The sequence below is a fragment of the Oxyura jamaicensis genome, chromosome 3 (assembly GCF_011077185.1).
Source record: "Oxyura jamaicensis isolate SHBP4307 breed ruddy duck chromosome 3, BPBGC_Ojam_1.0, whole genome shotgun sequence".
Classification (NCBI taxonomy): Eukaryota; Metazoa; Chordata; class Aves; order Anseriformes; family Anatidae; genus Oxyura; species Oxyura jamaicensis.
In genome coordinates, this window is record NC_048895.1 from 107,194,116 (window position 1) to 107,208,232 (window position 14,117).

Here is a 14,117-nt window from a genome sequence, read left to right on the forward strand (position 1 = left end):
GGAAAAAAGGGTGAAAAGTAATTTTTTTTTTTTTTTTTTTTTTTTTTTTAATCTTCAGCAGAGAAAAATATACACATTCGAAAGATATTTAAGGTATTTCACCTGCTTTAGACAAGTATCTTTGAACACATCGTGCCTTGCCTTGCCTTGCTTTCTCCCTGTGATACCAAACAGATTTGATCTGAGTGCCATGAAAGGATAAATACAGTGGTGGAGCAGCCTTTTCAGGACAGGTAATTTTTCTTGATATCTGTGTTCATATTTTCATTGAGCATTGGCACGTTGCTAATAGTTAGGAATAGTCTACTAGGAAGCTCTTCCTGAAAAGTGTATATCAGGAGATCTCTGTTAGGTTCTATCTAACAACACATTGAGAGGATAGTTCATTAACCAAAATATTGCTAGCTTCCATACAATATGTCAGAATGCACATTTTACAACCTTTAGTGTCCAAGGACATACTCATGATCTAAAGACTGTTATGAGAGTTGATTTTCCCTATGCAACGTTTTTCATTGTAGGACATTAACAGGAAAATAACACTGCTTTCTGTTTCAACTACATTTTAAAAATATTCTTCTTTTACAGTCTACTTGTGTTTCAACAAGATGCCTTTACGTCAGAAAGATGAGAAAGGAAAAATGCTTACAAATCAGTATATTATTCAAAAATAGTCTCTTTGCACAACTGATCAAGAAGCATGCTATGAATACATTGTTCTCATCTTACTGATTTATAAAAATGAAATCATATTTCTTTCAATATTGGAAAACATACCATAAAAATAAATCAAGTACATACACATCCCCAAAGGGAAATTCTTCAGGAGAGTATCATCAAAAGTTTGCATCAACAAATGGAAAAAGACAATAACATTAAAATTGTCAGCATAGATAATATATTTTACTGACATGTTGATAATACAGATATTATTATAGGTACATAATACAAGGGAACAAAACTGGCAAATACTGTTATTTCCTTAAGCCTATGTATACAGAGCATAAAGGAATCTAAAAACTGTAACAATCAAACTGCAGAGTTCAAATGTTTGGTCATCTGTTTTTAAAATGCCACAACACTGACAAACATTCATGAGATACTGAAAATGAATGCATTAATTCTTTGTCAATTCATATTTGTAAGTCAGTCATTCATCCCTTATCACACTGTGCTAAATTGAATTGTGTGGGTTTACCATAGGATTTTATGGAAGCTGGAAGTATAACACTGTGCAGAAAGATTGAACGAACTCACAGAGGAGAAAAACAAACAAACACAAACTTGGTGTCATCTCCAGTTCAGGAAATCCCTAAATTGTCAGTTGAAGTAGTGGGTTTATGTGACAAGCTTTTGGTAGTGGTAATGCTGCTGGGACAAACTCTGTGAGCAGACCCCAGCAGCTGTCCCATGACAGATCAGAGCCAGCTCCAGCGGGCTCCAAAGGAACCTGCTGAAGCCCAGGGCAGAGCCAGGGAGTAATCAATGCTGGTTGGCTGGGAGAGCAGATTTAAGAAAGGGAAAAACAAACAAACAAAAACTGCTGCACAACAGCATCTGGGAGAAAGGAGTGAGAAAATGTGAGAGAACCAACCCTGCAGCCCCCAGGGTCAGTGCAGCAGGAGGGCAGGAGGTGCTCCAGGCACACAGCAGCAGTTCCCCTGTGGCCTGTGGAGAGACCCCTGGTGGAGCAGGCTGTCCCCCTGCAGCCCATGGGTCCCACATGGAGCAGATCTCCACTCTGCAGCCCATGGAGGAGCCCCCGGTGGAGCAGGTGGATGTGGCCTGGAGGAGGCTGCGGCCCATGGAGAGGAGCCCGCGTAGGAGCAGGGGGGCTGGGGGGAGCTGCCGCCCATGGAGGACCCGTGCTGGAGCATTTTCATCCTGGGGGAGGGACCCCGTGGTACGGAGCTGTGTGGGAGCAGTTCTTGAAGAGCTGCTGCCTGTGGGCAGCCCCTGCAGGCTCAGCTGGGGAAGGACGGCATCCCATGGGAGGGACCCCACGTGGAGCAGGGGCAGAGAGGGACCGTGAAGGAGCAGCATAGATGAAGTGTTAGGGACTGACTGCAACCCCCATTCCCTGTTCCCTTGTGCTGCTCCGTGGAGAGGGTAGAAGAGGGTGGATGGGGGTTAGGGTGTTTTTAGTTTACTTGTAATTTCTCACTATTCTACTCTGTTAGTGATAGGTAATAAATTACATTACTCTCCCTATGCTGAGTCTACTTTGCCCATTATGTTAATTGGTGAGTGATCTCCCTGTCCTTATCTCAACTCATGAGCTTTTTCTTCATCATATTTTCACCCTTCTTCCTTTCTAGAAGGGGTAGTTGGGTGCTTCATTACCTACCCCTGTTAAACCAAAACAGTTATTAGAAACTGGAAGGTAAATACTGAAGGAAGAATTACTCTATGTTCTTACTCTAATATTGTCTATTACACTGTCTAGGCATCCCTAAATTATTGATGTACAAGGATTCTCAGTTGGATGTATCTATGTATCTTCAACGTTGATTTCTAGAGCGGTTTTGTGTTTTTATGTTACCTACACCAAGGAAATATTGTGACATTCAATACTGGGAATTTATCCCAAGACAGAAGACCAATGAAACCGTAGTAGTTAATTTCATTTGGATTAGATGGATTTTTTTTATTATGTATTTTTTATTTTTTTTTTATTTTTTCCCTGTCTATCGGTTAAAAGCACACTGGTAATGAGTTGTTACCTCAAGAATTTATCTAGAATCAGTGTTGTCTAGAAGTCATGAAAGTCTGGATTATATCTTCACACGAGCTAATTGTTCCTGTAAAATCTGAAGCCAGCAGTGAAGTTGGGCCCAACATAACCCATATTTTTGAGCTTCCAATTTAGACTCGTGATTTTTAATATATTTATCCTGTCCCTGAAAACACAATTTTTCTATGAATGCTGGAAGATTTAAGTGCATTGTAGCAACATCTATACCAGCTGGTAAAACAAACAGTATCAGGACTGGCATGGTGTGGCCAGATTTGGGCTACAAAACAAAGCTTCTGAATTCAAACTGTGTATGGCAATTATTCCTGGCCCATGCTAACCCATACCTGTTCCAAAGCATTACTTGGAGGAAAATAGGTGGTCCTGGTCAGCAGGGCACTGAGGCCCATCCAACAACATGGCAGTGCCAGGAGCTAGCTCCAGTGTTTGTTTCTGTACTCTGTTGCCATTTAATGAAATTCTACAGATGTGTTTCATGGGCATCTGCAGGTCTGCTACATCTGGTAAGGGCTGGAATTTGAAATACGGTGCTACCACTGAAGTGTATGGATTCATTCTAAGACAGTGCATCAAGAACTACTTTGAAACCAAAGTTGATATGAAAAATATAGATTACATGTTAACATTTTTTATATGCCCTCTGGGCAGAAATGATCACGTACCAACCTTTTCATTTTCCTTTTTTTTTTTTTTTTTTTTTTTTTTTTGAGCTGGAGTTAAGCAGTTCCTAACTATCAATTATAACAAAGACAGAAGAAGATGAGATAGATAATTGAATATGCATTATTACAGAGATAGAACTATACTGTGGTTGCTACAGTGGGCTGATTCTGTAGGTTAAATCGCTCGATAGCATTTTACAGCTAATGATTAATGATAGTAGCCTTTTACAGGATTTCATTTGTGGAAGCATTAGGGGTTGTTATGTTTTAGCAATACTCAAAGTTCTTCCTGCAATGCAATGGCTGAGAATTTTTACAGGAAATATCTAAATAATTTCCTTTGTTCAGTACTACTAGTGCACAGTAATTGTTCTGTGAGTGGTTTCACGTATTCTGTAATTCTTAATTTGCCATTTTTCTCTTGGATAAATTGATTCCAAGCTATAATTTATTTATCTGCTTGTGCTTTTATGCATTTAATGATTTTTATTTATTTAATTATTTATTTTTAACTTAACAAGCAATTTATAGTTTTGGATTTGTTTCTTACCTGAAAAAGAGAATGACAACAAAAGGATAGGCGAACAATCAGGGTTCATCCTTGTGTGTAGGCATTGCAGCTGTAGGTAAGCAGGTCTGCTGCTATGCAGCCTCACTAAGGGAGAGATACAGAACTCTAAGCTGAAGTGGAAGCTGTTCTTAAAGGTCAAGGGAAGCAGAGGATGATTGACATTAAAACATCCTTATGGCTATGGCTGGCTCAGACTCAGCAATAAATCAACCACATCAATCTTATACACATTTTTCAAATACACTCCCTTAGGAAGGTTATATTATAAAAGCTTCAAATCAACATGTTTTAGCAATATTTTTGGAATTTTAAAGATAAGAAAGACAAATGCCACTCCTAATGTACATAACTGAACAAATTCTATGCTATTAAAAATGCAGCATCATATAAAACATTTAAGAAGATACCTCCAAAATGACTCTAGATTGTGCAGTAACGGATAATAAGCTCTGCTGAAAGAAAATAAAAGGTGAGCCCCAAAAATGCATTACTGAGAAGAAAGAAAGAAAAATGTCTGTGCAAGCTAAAGTTACTTCTATATCAAACACTTGATTCACTTACGTCAAAGAATAGTCTTCACTATGAGTACAGATTTTTTTTTTTTTATTTTTTTTTTTGGGGGGGGGAGGGGGGATGTAAAATTTCAGCAATGATCACAAATGAGTCATGAGTTGTTTTTTAGTTTGAACAGCTGCATCTTCCCCTCCAGATTGATCTATCTTGTTGGATAAGATCACATAGTTATTTAACAGAATGGCTGGAAAAAAAAGATGAACAGACTGTTGGTGTTCTTTATTTACTAGAAGAAGATATGGTTATCTTGTCAAGAGTTCCCTACATACCCTTTATGTTTTATTAAATATAGCACGTTTGCAGATACTATCAATGCTGTAGTCTCCACTACAATGAGCAGAACCTGGTACAAAGTAGTAGAGGAATATGTTATAATATACCACTCTGCATTGCTCAGTACTGCACTCTGTGCTGTGGCTGTACCTAGTGTAGACATATCTGAACTAGTTTTTCTCTGTAAGCACTGGTAATAACAGCAATAAAAATGAAATTATGTTAATTTAGTATAGCTTGGAAACCGGAATCAGTATTCAGGGTCCTCTGTAAAATAGTACACTGCTGAATGCTTTTTATTATCCTCAGTCAAGATGGTTAGGGTAAATCTAACACAGTTATCAAGTTCTTCTGTAGATAAAGTTCTCTAAGACATGACTCTCTCTCTCAAAGGTTAACAGTTCTGGGTATGTGGGGGAAGAGAATTACAGCTATCTTCCATTTATTTATGAATAAACATAAAAAACAATCCTCTTCCTTTATGACAAGTTGCAGAAAATATTAAGTTGAAATTTGGGATCTGAGTACAGCAAAGGTGCTGCCCTAAGGCAATTGGTAATTTTCTAATGGTCATAGCATACTTGTTATTAGCTGGTGCTAAGTACTTGCTAAACTGAACTTCCCAAGTCTGCAAATATTCCTCAGTTTGTTTCCTAAGAGCTGACTTAACATTTTCTCTAATATCCAGTTGTATAGTTCTATAGGATGTTTGCTGAGCAGCAGCAAAAATCATGTTCAGTACATTCATGCTCTGCATAATAAGTTTGCCTATTCACTGCAGAATAATATTCTGGTTGTGTATCTCAGTATTTTCTAGAAAAGGAAGCAATGAACTGAAAGTCTGGTAATCAAGGAGGAACTGAAGATACATTCATCTGCTGACAGTGGAACAGTGATTATGATTAGGGTGGGATATCTCCACTGCAGTAGCAACCACAGCCTGTAATCAAGACTGGGATATTTTAACAGCTAAATATTAATATATATATATATATATACACACACGTATACTTTCTGTTTTTCTGCTAAAAGAAGTACAGTGTTCTCTGTTGGCAAATATCATTTGAGACCTTATTGATCAGCACTATTTGCGGTGTTTTATTATTATTATTGTTATTATTATTTTTTTTTTTTCCATTGCTAGAATCAGATATTGAAATCAAAACTGGATTCTGACCCACTGTTAAAATTTGTCTCCAGCCCTCTGGTTTTTTGGCTCCTGTCTTCTCTTCTTAAGAACCATATTGCCTGTGGATAACTTTGAGGACAGTTCTTTCCATCTGGAACTCCCTGCCCCTGACTGGGACTGCATGGCAAACCTACAAATTCTCCCCATTTTCAGTCAAATACTTTTGGCAGTATAGCTCTGACCTCACCTTGGGCAAAACTGGATATTATTTCTATATAATGAAGTAGGAAACCTACTTTCCAATATCCTAGGTGTTTGAAATGCAGCAACTATGGAAGACAAAGAAAGAAAAATACAAATTCTGAAATCATAAATGTCTGAAGACCATTGATAGTTGCCATTGATTCCCATATGGCTAAAAGGACACTGACATTTTATAAAAAAGACATTGTCGTTTATGTGTTTGACATCAGTAACTTGCTTTGTTCTATAAGGTAAAACAGTTCTTAGAAATCTGCAGAATTTCTCTTTATTCCAGTGATTTAATTGGATATTGCTTTTTGATAGCGATGAATGGACCCTGGGGAGGGAAGTTCAGAAAAATAAACAGTGTTTTGAATTTGAATATGCAATTCTATAATTTAAAATGAAGCATAAAAGCTTTAGAGACCAGACAGGGATGACATTAGAAGTACAGTAGGCCATGAGAGATATAGCATGAAGTGGGAGATCAAAAGAACAGAGAAGATGGTTCTTAGTAGAAAATGCTGTAATCAATATTAAGGGAACAGCTGAAAAACTGCTACCATTCTTCATTACATCAAATGAAGGAACACAAAACTAAAAACTATAGAGTTCCAGAACTTCTATTCTATTATTCATAGCTATTTTTAAAAACACACATTGTGTCTGCTTATTACTCACAAACACTGATTTGTACATTTTAAAAACAATAAATTATACCTGAAAAAATAATTCTTCTAGTCTAGACAAGTCTTAGTGACAAAAAGACAAAACTATATTATATGAAAGGTGGTAAAGCCAGATGTTTATTCCAGAAAAATATGCAAGTATCAAACACAAATGTTTGCACTAGATGATTTTTACAGTACCTTACAAATGATTACATTGATAAGCATTTGAAACATGAATACTTTATTAGCAAGTTTATTTGAAATGAAATTGAAGTGGTTTCATTTTCAGCTTTGATCCCATCTCCTTTTTTTTTTTTGTCAGATTTTTAATGAAAATGTATTTGTATGAGTTTGTTTCACACTGATTTTTCCATCTACTGTTACTATTATTTAGTGCATATTTTCTCAAATGTACATAATTATTACTACAAAGGCCTCTTTCCTTTAGATGTTTCAAAGAAAAGTACTGTTATTTTATTTTTTCCCTTGGGGGATGCAATCAATACTTAACATTTAACCCCAACCTACTGCAAAACGGGGATCAATATTATAATTATCTTAGATGAAGTGCTAGAGTTCTGCTATACTGAAAATCATGTTAAAATTGAATTTATATCCCCTTTTAATATAGAAAGACGTATACATTTATTATATCTATAACATACATTCATTTATTTAGTGAAGTGCAGTGGTGCTGATTCTCCAGCAAGCCTCCATTTGCTCTTTAGTTTTGAAAGCACGGATCTTCCTCTGCTTGTAACATTGCCATTTATATGTTACTAAATAAGCACAACAGAAAGAGACTCACAAGTAAATTGAAGTCATAGGCCTTTTTACACATGTGTAAATAAAGCTTGAAGCAGTGAGTGCTGCCATCAATATTTATGTAATATGAGTACATGCAGGGATAACTCTATCAATATATCAAGTAGATGTACAAAAGGGGGCAATGAACATTTGTCTGTGCCTGCTGCTCAGTTATATATTTTGGAGAAGGACCAAAGCAATCTTTTAGGCTTAGGGAGACCGTAGAGCAGGATTTGAATGTACAGCTGATGTGAAAGAAGTGTGGGTCAAAAAATGTAGCTTTAAGTTTTTTGCTTTGTGAAACCAGGCCTGCTCTGCATTTCAAGTACAGCTAGACCAACACGAAATGTGACTTTCTGACAGTGATTTTGCTGAGCCAGAATAAGAATCAGGGCCCCACTGTGACAAGGAGTAGCTCATAACAATAGCACTGCCCTCATTGCAGAGTTTGCATTTTGAGCCTTGGAGTGCAGGAAAGCATGGCTGTGACAAAAAGCAAGAAGAACGTTATGTATAGCATGAGAAATTACAGTTACCATACACCGGGCAAACAATTTTTAATGGGGTTAAGGATTAAAAGGGGCTTTTGGGAAGGATCTGAAGCAGCAGCAACAGGCTGAGGAACACAGGGCCTTTGACCTTTGCCCTGCTACCTTGCTTTGATTTATATTGCAGATATCCATAGGTAGCCATATTCCTATACCAGGGGCAAGTTGCTTACCCTTCCTAGTAGCAATAGACCATTTCAGTAAACTTTCATTTCAGTAAACTTTCATTTCTATTCCATGTACCTCCTGCATGAATGATGTTTGCAAAGTAACAGCCAGCACCTGAGGTAAGTTGTTAATTGCTGCTCAGCACAGAATAAAGAGAGACATAAAACAGTTAATTTGAAAGAATGTTTTTGCTTATAGAAGCCTTGAAATATAACCTTGGTCTCAAAAGCAAAGAGTTTTGCAATATCCTTGGTGCAGGAAAGGTCCTGACGTGTGTTTTTATAGATTTGAGTACAATAGGTTCAGAATCTTGACAGGGGTTTTGCACGTCAGTATGAAAGCAAGAATTTGTATTTGGACTCTAACTACAAAAACACAACAAAGCTTTTCCTTGACTGATGTATAAAGCAGCTCTTGACTGCTGAAGTTGCAGAGACAATGCATTACGAGTTGAAAATGGACTGACAGATTTGTACAAGAAGTTCCTACTGTTTTGTAAGCTTTAATCTTAGTGTTGGGTATTGCTCAGCTACTTAAACACACCCCTTCATCTCTCCTCTGAAAATCTGGAAGAATCTTCTTCTTTCTTTTTTCCCAATAACCCAAAGGTCAGAACACTTGTTCATGCAAACTGTTTGCTGTCTCAGGGGGTCTGAAGCCATATTTTATCTTAGGACAGAAGCAATAAGTTTCATGTGAATTTACAGAAATGGATGCTCTCACTCTCCCAGGGACAGCATTTTACATGCCATAAGTCAGCAAGTGCTCCCTGGAGCCAGGCTGCACTATTGCATTCTTTGCCCCAGATGGGATCTTTGCTATCAAACTCTCAGAAAGTACAGCTTACATGTTTTGTAAAATGTGAAAACCCTCCAGAGAAATTATGAGTGCAGAAAGCAATCTTTCAGCATAACTTCTGTGAATCTTTTCATAACTTCTGTGAATCATGTCATGCTTTTACCAAGAATTGTACATTAAAATATGGGGATATTGCCTCTGATAAAATCTGTGAGCCACAACTTGCTGGAAGGTGGGAGAGCACGATGGTGAAGCTACACCATCTAATTGACCTGTCTTTCATATGGCTTGTTAAACATTGGTGGACATGCTCAGAGACATGATCTTCAACTTGAGGAATGGTGGATCTTACAAATCTTTATATTTATTGTCACATAAAATTGTGTTGAAATAAATATTATTCAAAGCTGTATATGAAAATTTGTCCCACATTAGAGCAACAGAATCAATATATTCTTAATGGGTTTAGTACTTTCTGAGCAAGAAAATATAACTAACGAATATATATACACATGGAACTGACCACCCTGTCCTTTCTGCTGGTTAATATCACTGTTAGAGATTAAAAAAAAAAAAAAAAAAAATCACTACTATATCATTTTGGTAGTTGAGTCTCTTAGGTTGGTTTCTGACAGTTGGGGCTGGATACATGGATATCTCATATGATTAGTTCAGTGCATGTGCAAAGAATTTCTAAAGCAATCTACTCAGTAAGTCCAGCATATCCTGAACATGTTGGACTCATTACATATATATATATATACACATATAATGTGTTTATTTGCACATGTAGAATCACATGCTTCTAGGAAGCATGAACTGCCAGGAACCAAATGAGCAGGATCATCTGTGCAGGCAGAGTAAGTCTGTAGTGTGGGATACACCTGAGACACTGCCATTGGAGATCTTCAATTTTTGTCTACCACAAGCTATTAAATAACATATGGTTGTTTACCTGCATGAGTGATGAAGGTGGTACGAAAGTGGTGAAAGTAGTAATACATCTCTATTAGACAGTGTTATGGAGCTAATGTTTGTTCAGGTTCATTCCAGGTAGTGAACAGAAGAGTAAAGTTAACAAAAACTAACATAATTAGACACTTGTGATTAACTTCACCTAACTACATTCAGTTAAGCATGAATCTAAGCTCTCTGCTTAGCTGAGAACATGAATACCAATAGAGAAAAATGTATTCTTTCATAAGGGAAGGGGCCTCTGCAGCTAAAATAAAGAACACGTAAGGATTTCAATTTTTGTCCACTGAAGTAATTAAAAAGACTAGATGACTCCTTAGATTAGATACAGACATTTCCAGATGCTAGTGATGAGTGAGATGAACGTATTGTAAGTGGAAAATAGTTTTGGTTAGCAGTTTTAGCGGAGGCCCATACTTTCCACAGTGATATATTCTGCACAGCATGAATCTGGACTGTAAAGACTAATAACATCCCATTAAGAATGGAAATTCTTGTCCACAGTGTTTTGACATAAATTGCCTCTTTAACTCTGTACAAAAAGAGTATTTTCTGTTTTGAAAATTTGCTCTGACACTTCACTAGGATTTTACAACTGAACTGAACTGAACAAACTGATAGGTTGCATTCTGTGGCACAATCTATAGGTTTTACGTGAACTTTGATAGTATTTTAGCTAGTTAGAATATTTTTCTGGTAGTGTTTTGTAAAAGTGATATTATATTTTTTCTGTGTTATAAAAAAGGTAATTTTTTATTTTATTTTATTTTTTTTAATCCCCCAAAATGCTAAAAAATGAAGCCATTTACACTGAGATCACTTTAAAGATTATTTCTTGTTAAATTTTATGAGAACCACAAGCAAACACGAGTACAAGTTTTTACACTGTTTCTGAAATCAAACTGTATTAAGGCTAAATCACATCTGGTATGGATAGTCTACTTTTGCTATGGGGGTTACAAAGGTTTGGTAAAATGTAACTGCTCATTGTATACTGCATGATGTTGTGAATTGTTCACATACATCACAACACCTCCATCTCTGCTGTGAGTTACAGCATATGTCACAGGGTGAGGCTGGCTTACAGTGCATTATTATATTCTATGCCAGAACATGCAGCTGGACTCTGAGGAAGGCAGCCAGCTGCCTGAAGTCCTATAGTGCTTGTATGACAGCACATTACTGCAATTAGGAGGTGTAGAATACAAAATATTCAGGTTGGCTCATGAAGCAGATGCACACTCTTCCTAATGCTTGTTGGCCTTCCTCTGGAAAATGGTGCATTGGTGCATGTGCAAACTAGTCCTTCATGGATGATCAAAATAGCTAAATCAGCTGGGAAAGAAATACCTGGTCTTGTACTGTTTGTATAACTAAGCTAATTTTTGGTAAAGAAAACCAGATGTGCCTTCAGTACACTGGATTATGAATTGAGCAGATGAGCTTTTTCCTAGCAGTTAGTGAGTACAAATGCATTCTCTGTTTATTTGTACTTCATGCTGTTATATTTCATTTATCAAGAAGCTGCTTTTTCTGCTGTTTTATTTTTTTGGAAGCAATAGTAAATGAAAAATAATTACCTATTTAATGGTTTCACAGTGCTAAGTAGTTTATTATTGACTAATGTCATCATTATAACAACAAATACAGTATATAGAAACATTAAATTACTGAGGACAACTTTGTGACAAAATAGAATAATTTATTCAGTCAGTTTTCTACTTGCCTGTGCCTGTTCATCTTTCATTGTCAGGCTGTGGTATGGATTTGTGGGCAACAAAATCCACCTGAGCCATTCACATGGACCAAAGACTATCCTTGCTTGGAAAACTGGATGGTCACTTTTCTTCCTTTTTTTCAGAAGCCTGTCTGTTTGTATTCATTTTTTTGTTTGTCAGCATAGAGCACCCTTAAGATCATTCACTCTGCTTCTGTGCCATATCTCTTGTCCCCATCTTGTGTTTGAAAGAATTTTGGGATTAAAAAAAAAAGTTTGCTTATTCAAAAGAGCCTGGCTTGCAGAGAGTCCTTAACAATCCCGTATTAAAAGTGGCTAATAACAGTGACTGCAGTCTTAACTGCAGGGATCTCTCCAGATACTATAAAAACAAAACCGAAAAACATAAGCAAGGTAATACAAAGTACACCTTTGTGCAATAGGACAGCTTAGGCCTCGATGATGTCTCCATTTGAGTTCATGCCTTCACAGGTCATTAATGCAGTTGAAAAGAGTTGCTGCAGTTGAAAATAAGTCAGAAGCATCTTCACCTCTGAATTAAATCTCCAGTATCACAAACTGGCACAGGTCCAGCACTGGGATTGAAGTGGACCAAGTGGCCTAAAATGAGAATCTGAGGCTTTTTATTTTCTTTGCTTTGTTTACATAACACGCTCTTAGAAACATCATGACACACTGTTTACTAGCGGGTCTGCACCTGAGACTAATGTACTATGCAGTCTAAAAAAGGATAAAAATTATCTGCACTGGCTGCTTGGTAACTGTGCTTTCTCTCTGGATATTTTGGCTGTTTAATTCTACTTTAAAAATCTTGAAAGCTTAACCCATATTAGTGACAAAATGTGCAACATTTCAGTTTCAGAGACAAGGCCAAGCTTTGGTTCAAATATGAAAAAAAATCTCATAAATTATGCCCCCCCAAGAAAAAAAAAAAAAAGTTTCCTTTCCATCACAGAGATAAAAAGTGAATTAAGAATCTTTGACAACTTGTATATCAAGTTTTGAGTTGATTTAGACTTAAATGGTTGAGTTATTGACCTCTGAAAAATTGAGTTTGTAATGGAAATACTGACAGACTATAAACTACAGCTATGCTACTGGGGAGGGGAAGCAAGGAGAATTCTGTAATTACTAGTACATAAAAATTGTTCTGCTATTACTGTGATGGATCAAAACCAGTCAAATCAAATACAGGCATGTCATTTCAAAAGCTAAAGCTACAGCCAAGTTTGTGGATACCATATGAGGGACCTTTTTGCTTTGCTTTGTTCCCTTTCTTGTCACACTCTTATGTCTTCTCTGAAATGCTTAAGTGGAGTGCAGAAGACTGCAGCTTTTTAAAGTATCTAAGGTTCATAGAAAGTTCTGTTTGGCTCCCCTAAAATTGAATGGCATTGACTACAAGGCAGAGAGGAAAAAGACAAATGCTGCATGTGTGAAAGAAAAACATAATGGGAATGAATGGGAAAAAGAAGTGATTGGTAGAGGGTGAAAAAAACATGTTGGGAGAATGTTTGTGGAGAAAACAATGGAAGTAATTGAGAAGTTAAGATCAGTGATGTGGTGGAGGTGAATTACAGAGAGTTGGGCTTATTCATGGGGAACAAAAGATGGAGCAGATTCATAAGTGACAGTTTGGATTGTTACTTCCCACCATGTTCTGTGAATAAATAAGGACACTAAGAGAAGGGAAAGACCACTTCAATCCAGAACCACCACCATGAGGAAAACTTTGTTTCTTATTATTGAAGAGCATGTTTTCCCTTTGAAATCCATAATCTAAATTTATCCTAGTATAGGAAAAAATGTGATGTTTTCTAAATCCTAAAACCACTATGATTATATATCCATAACATAACATACTTGATTATTGTGAGTGGGATGCATCTTAAGAGTAGTCATACAAACATGATGAAAAGTGTTTGAATTGACAAATTACTGCTCAATATGAAAAGACATTCTGTTATTAATTTTTCATTATTTACTGAAGGCTCTTGATTCTAAGCTTGAGAATAACAGAAAAGATCCAAGCTCTGAGTTAAAAAAGTCATTTGAACTTTTTTCTTTTCTTTTCTTTTCTTTTCTTTTCTTTTCTTTTCTTTTCTTTTCTTTTCTTTTCTTTTCTTTTCTTTTCTTTTCTTTTCTTTTCTTTTCTTTTCTTCTTTTCTTTTCTTTTCTTTTCTTTTCTTTTCTTTTCTTTTCTTTT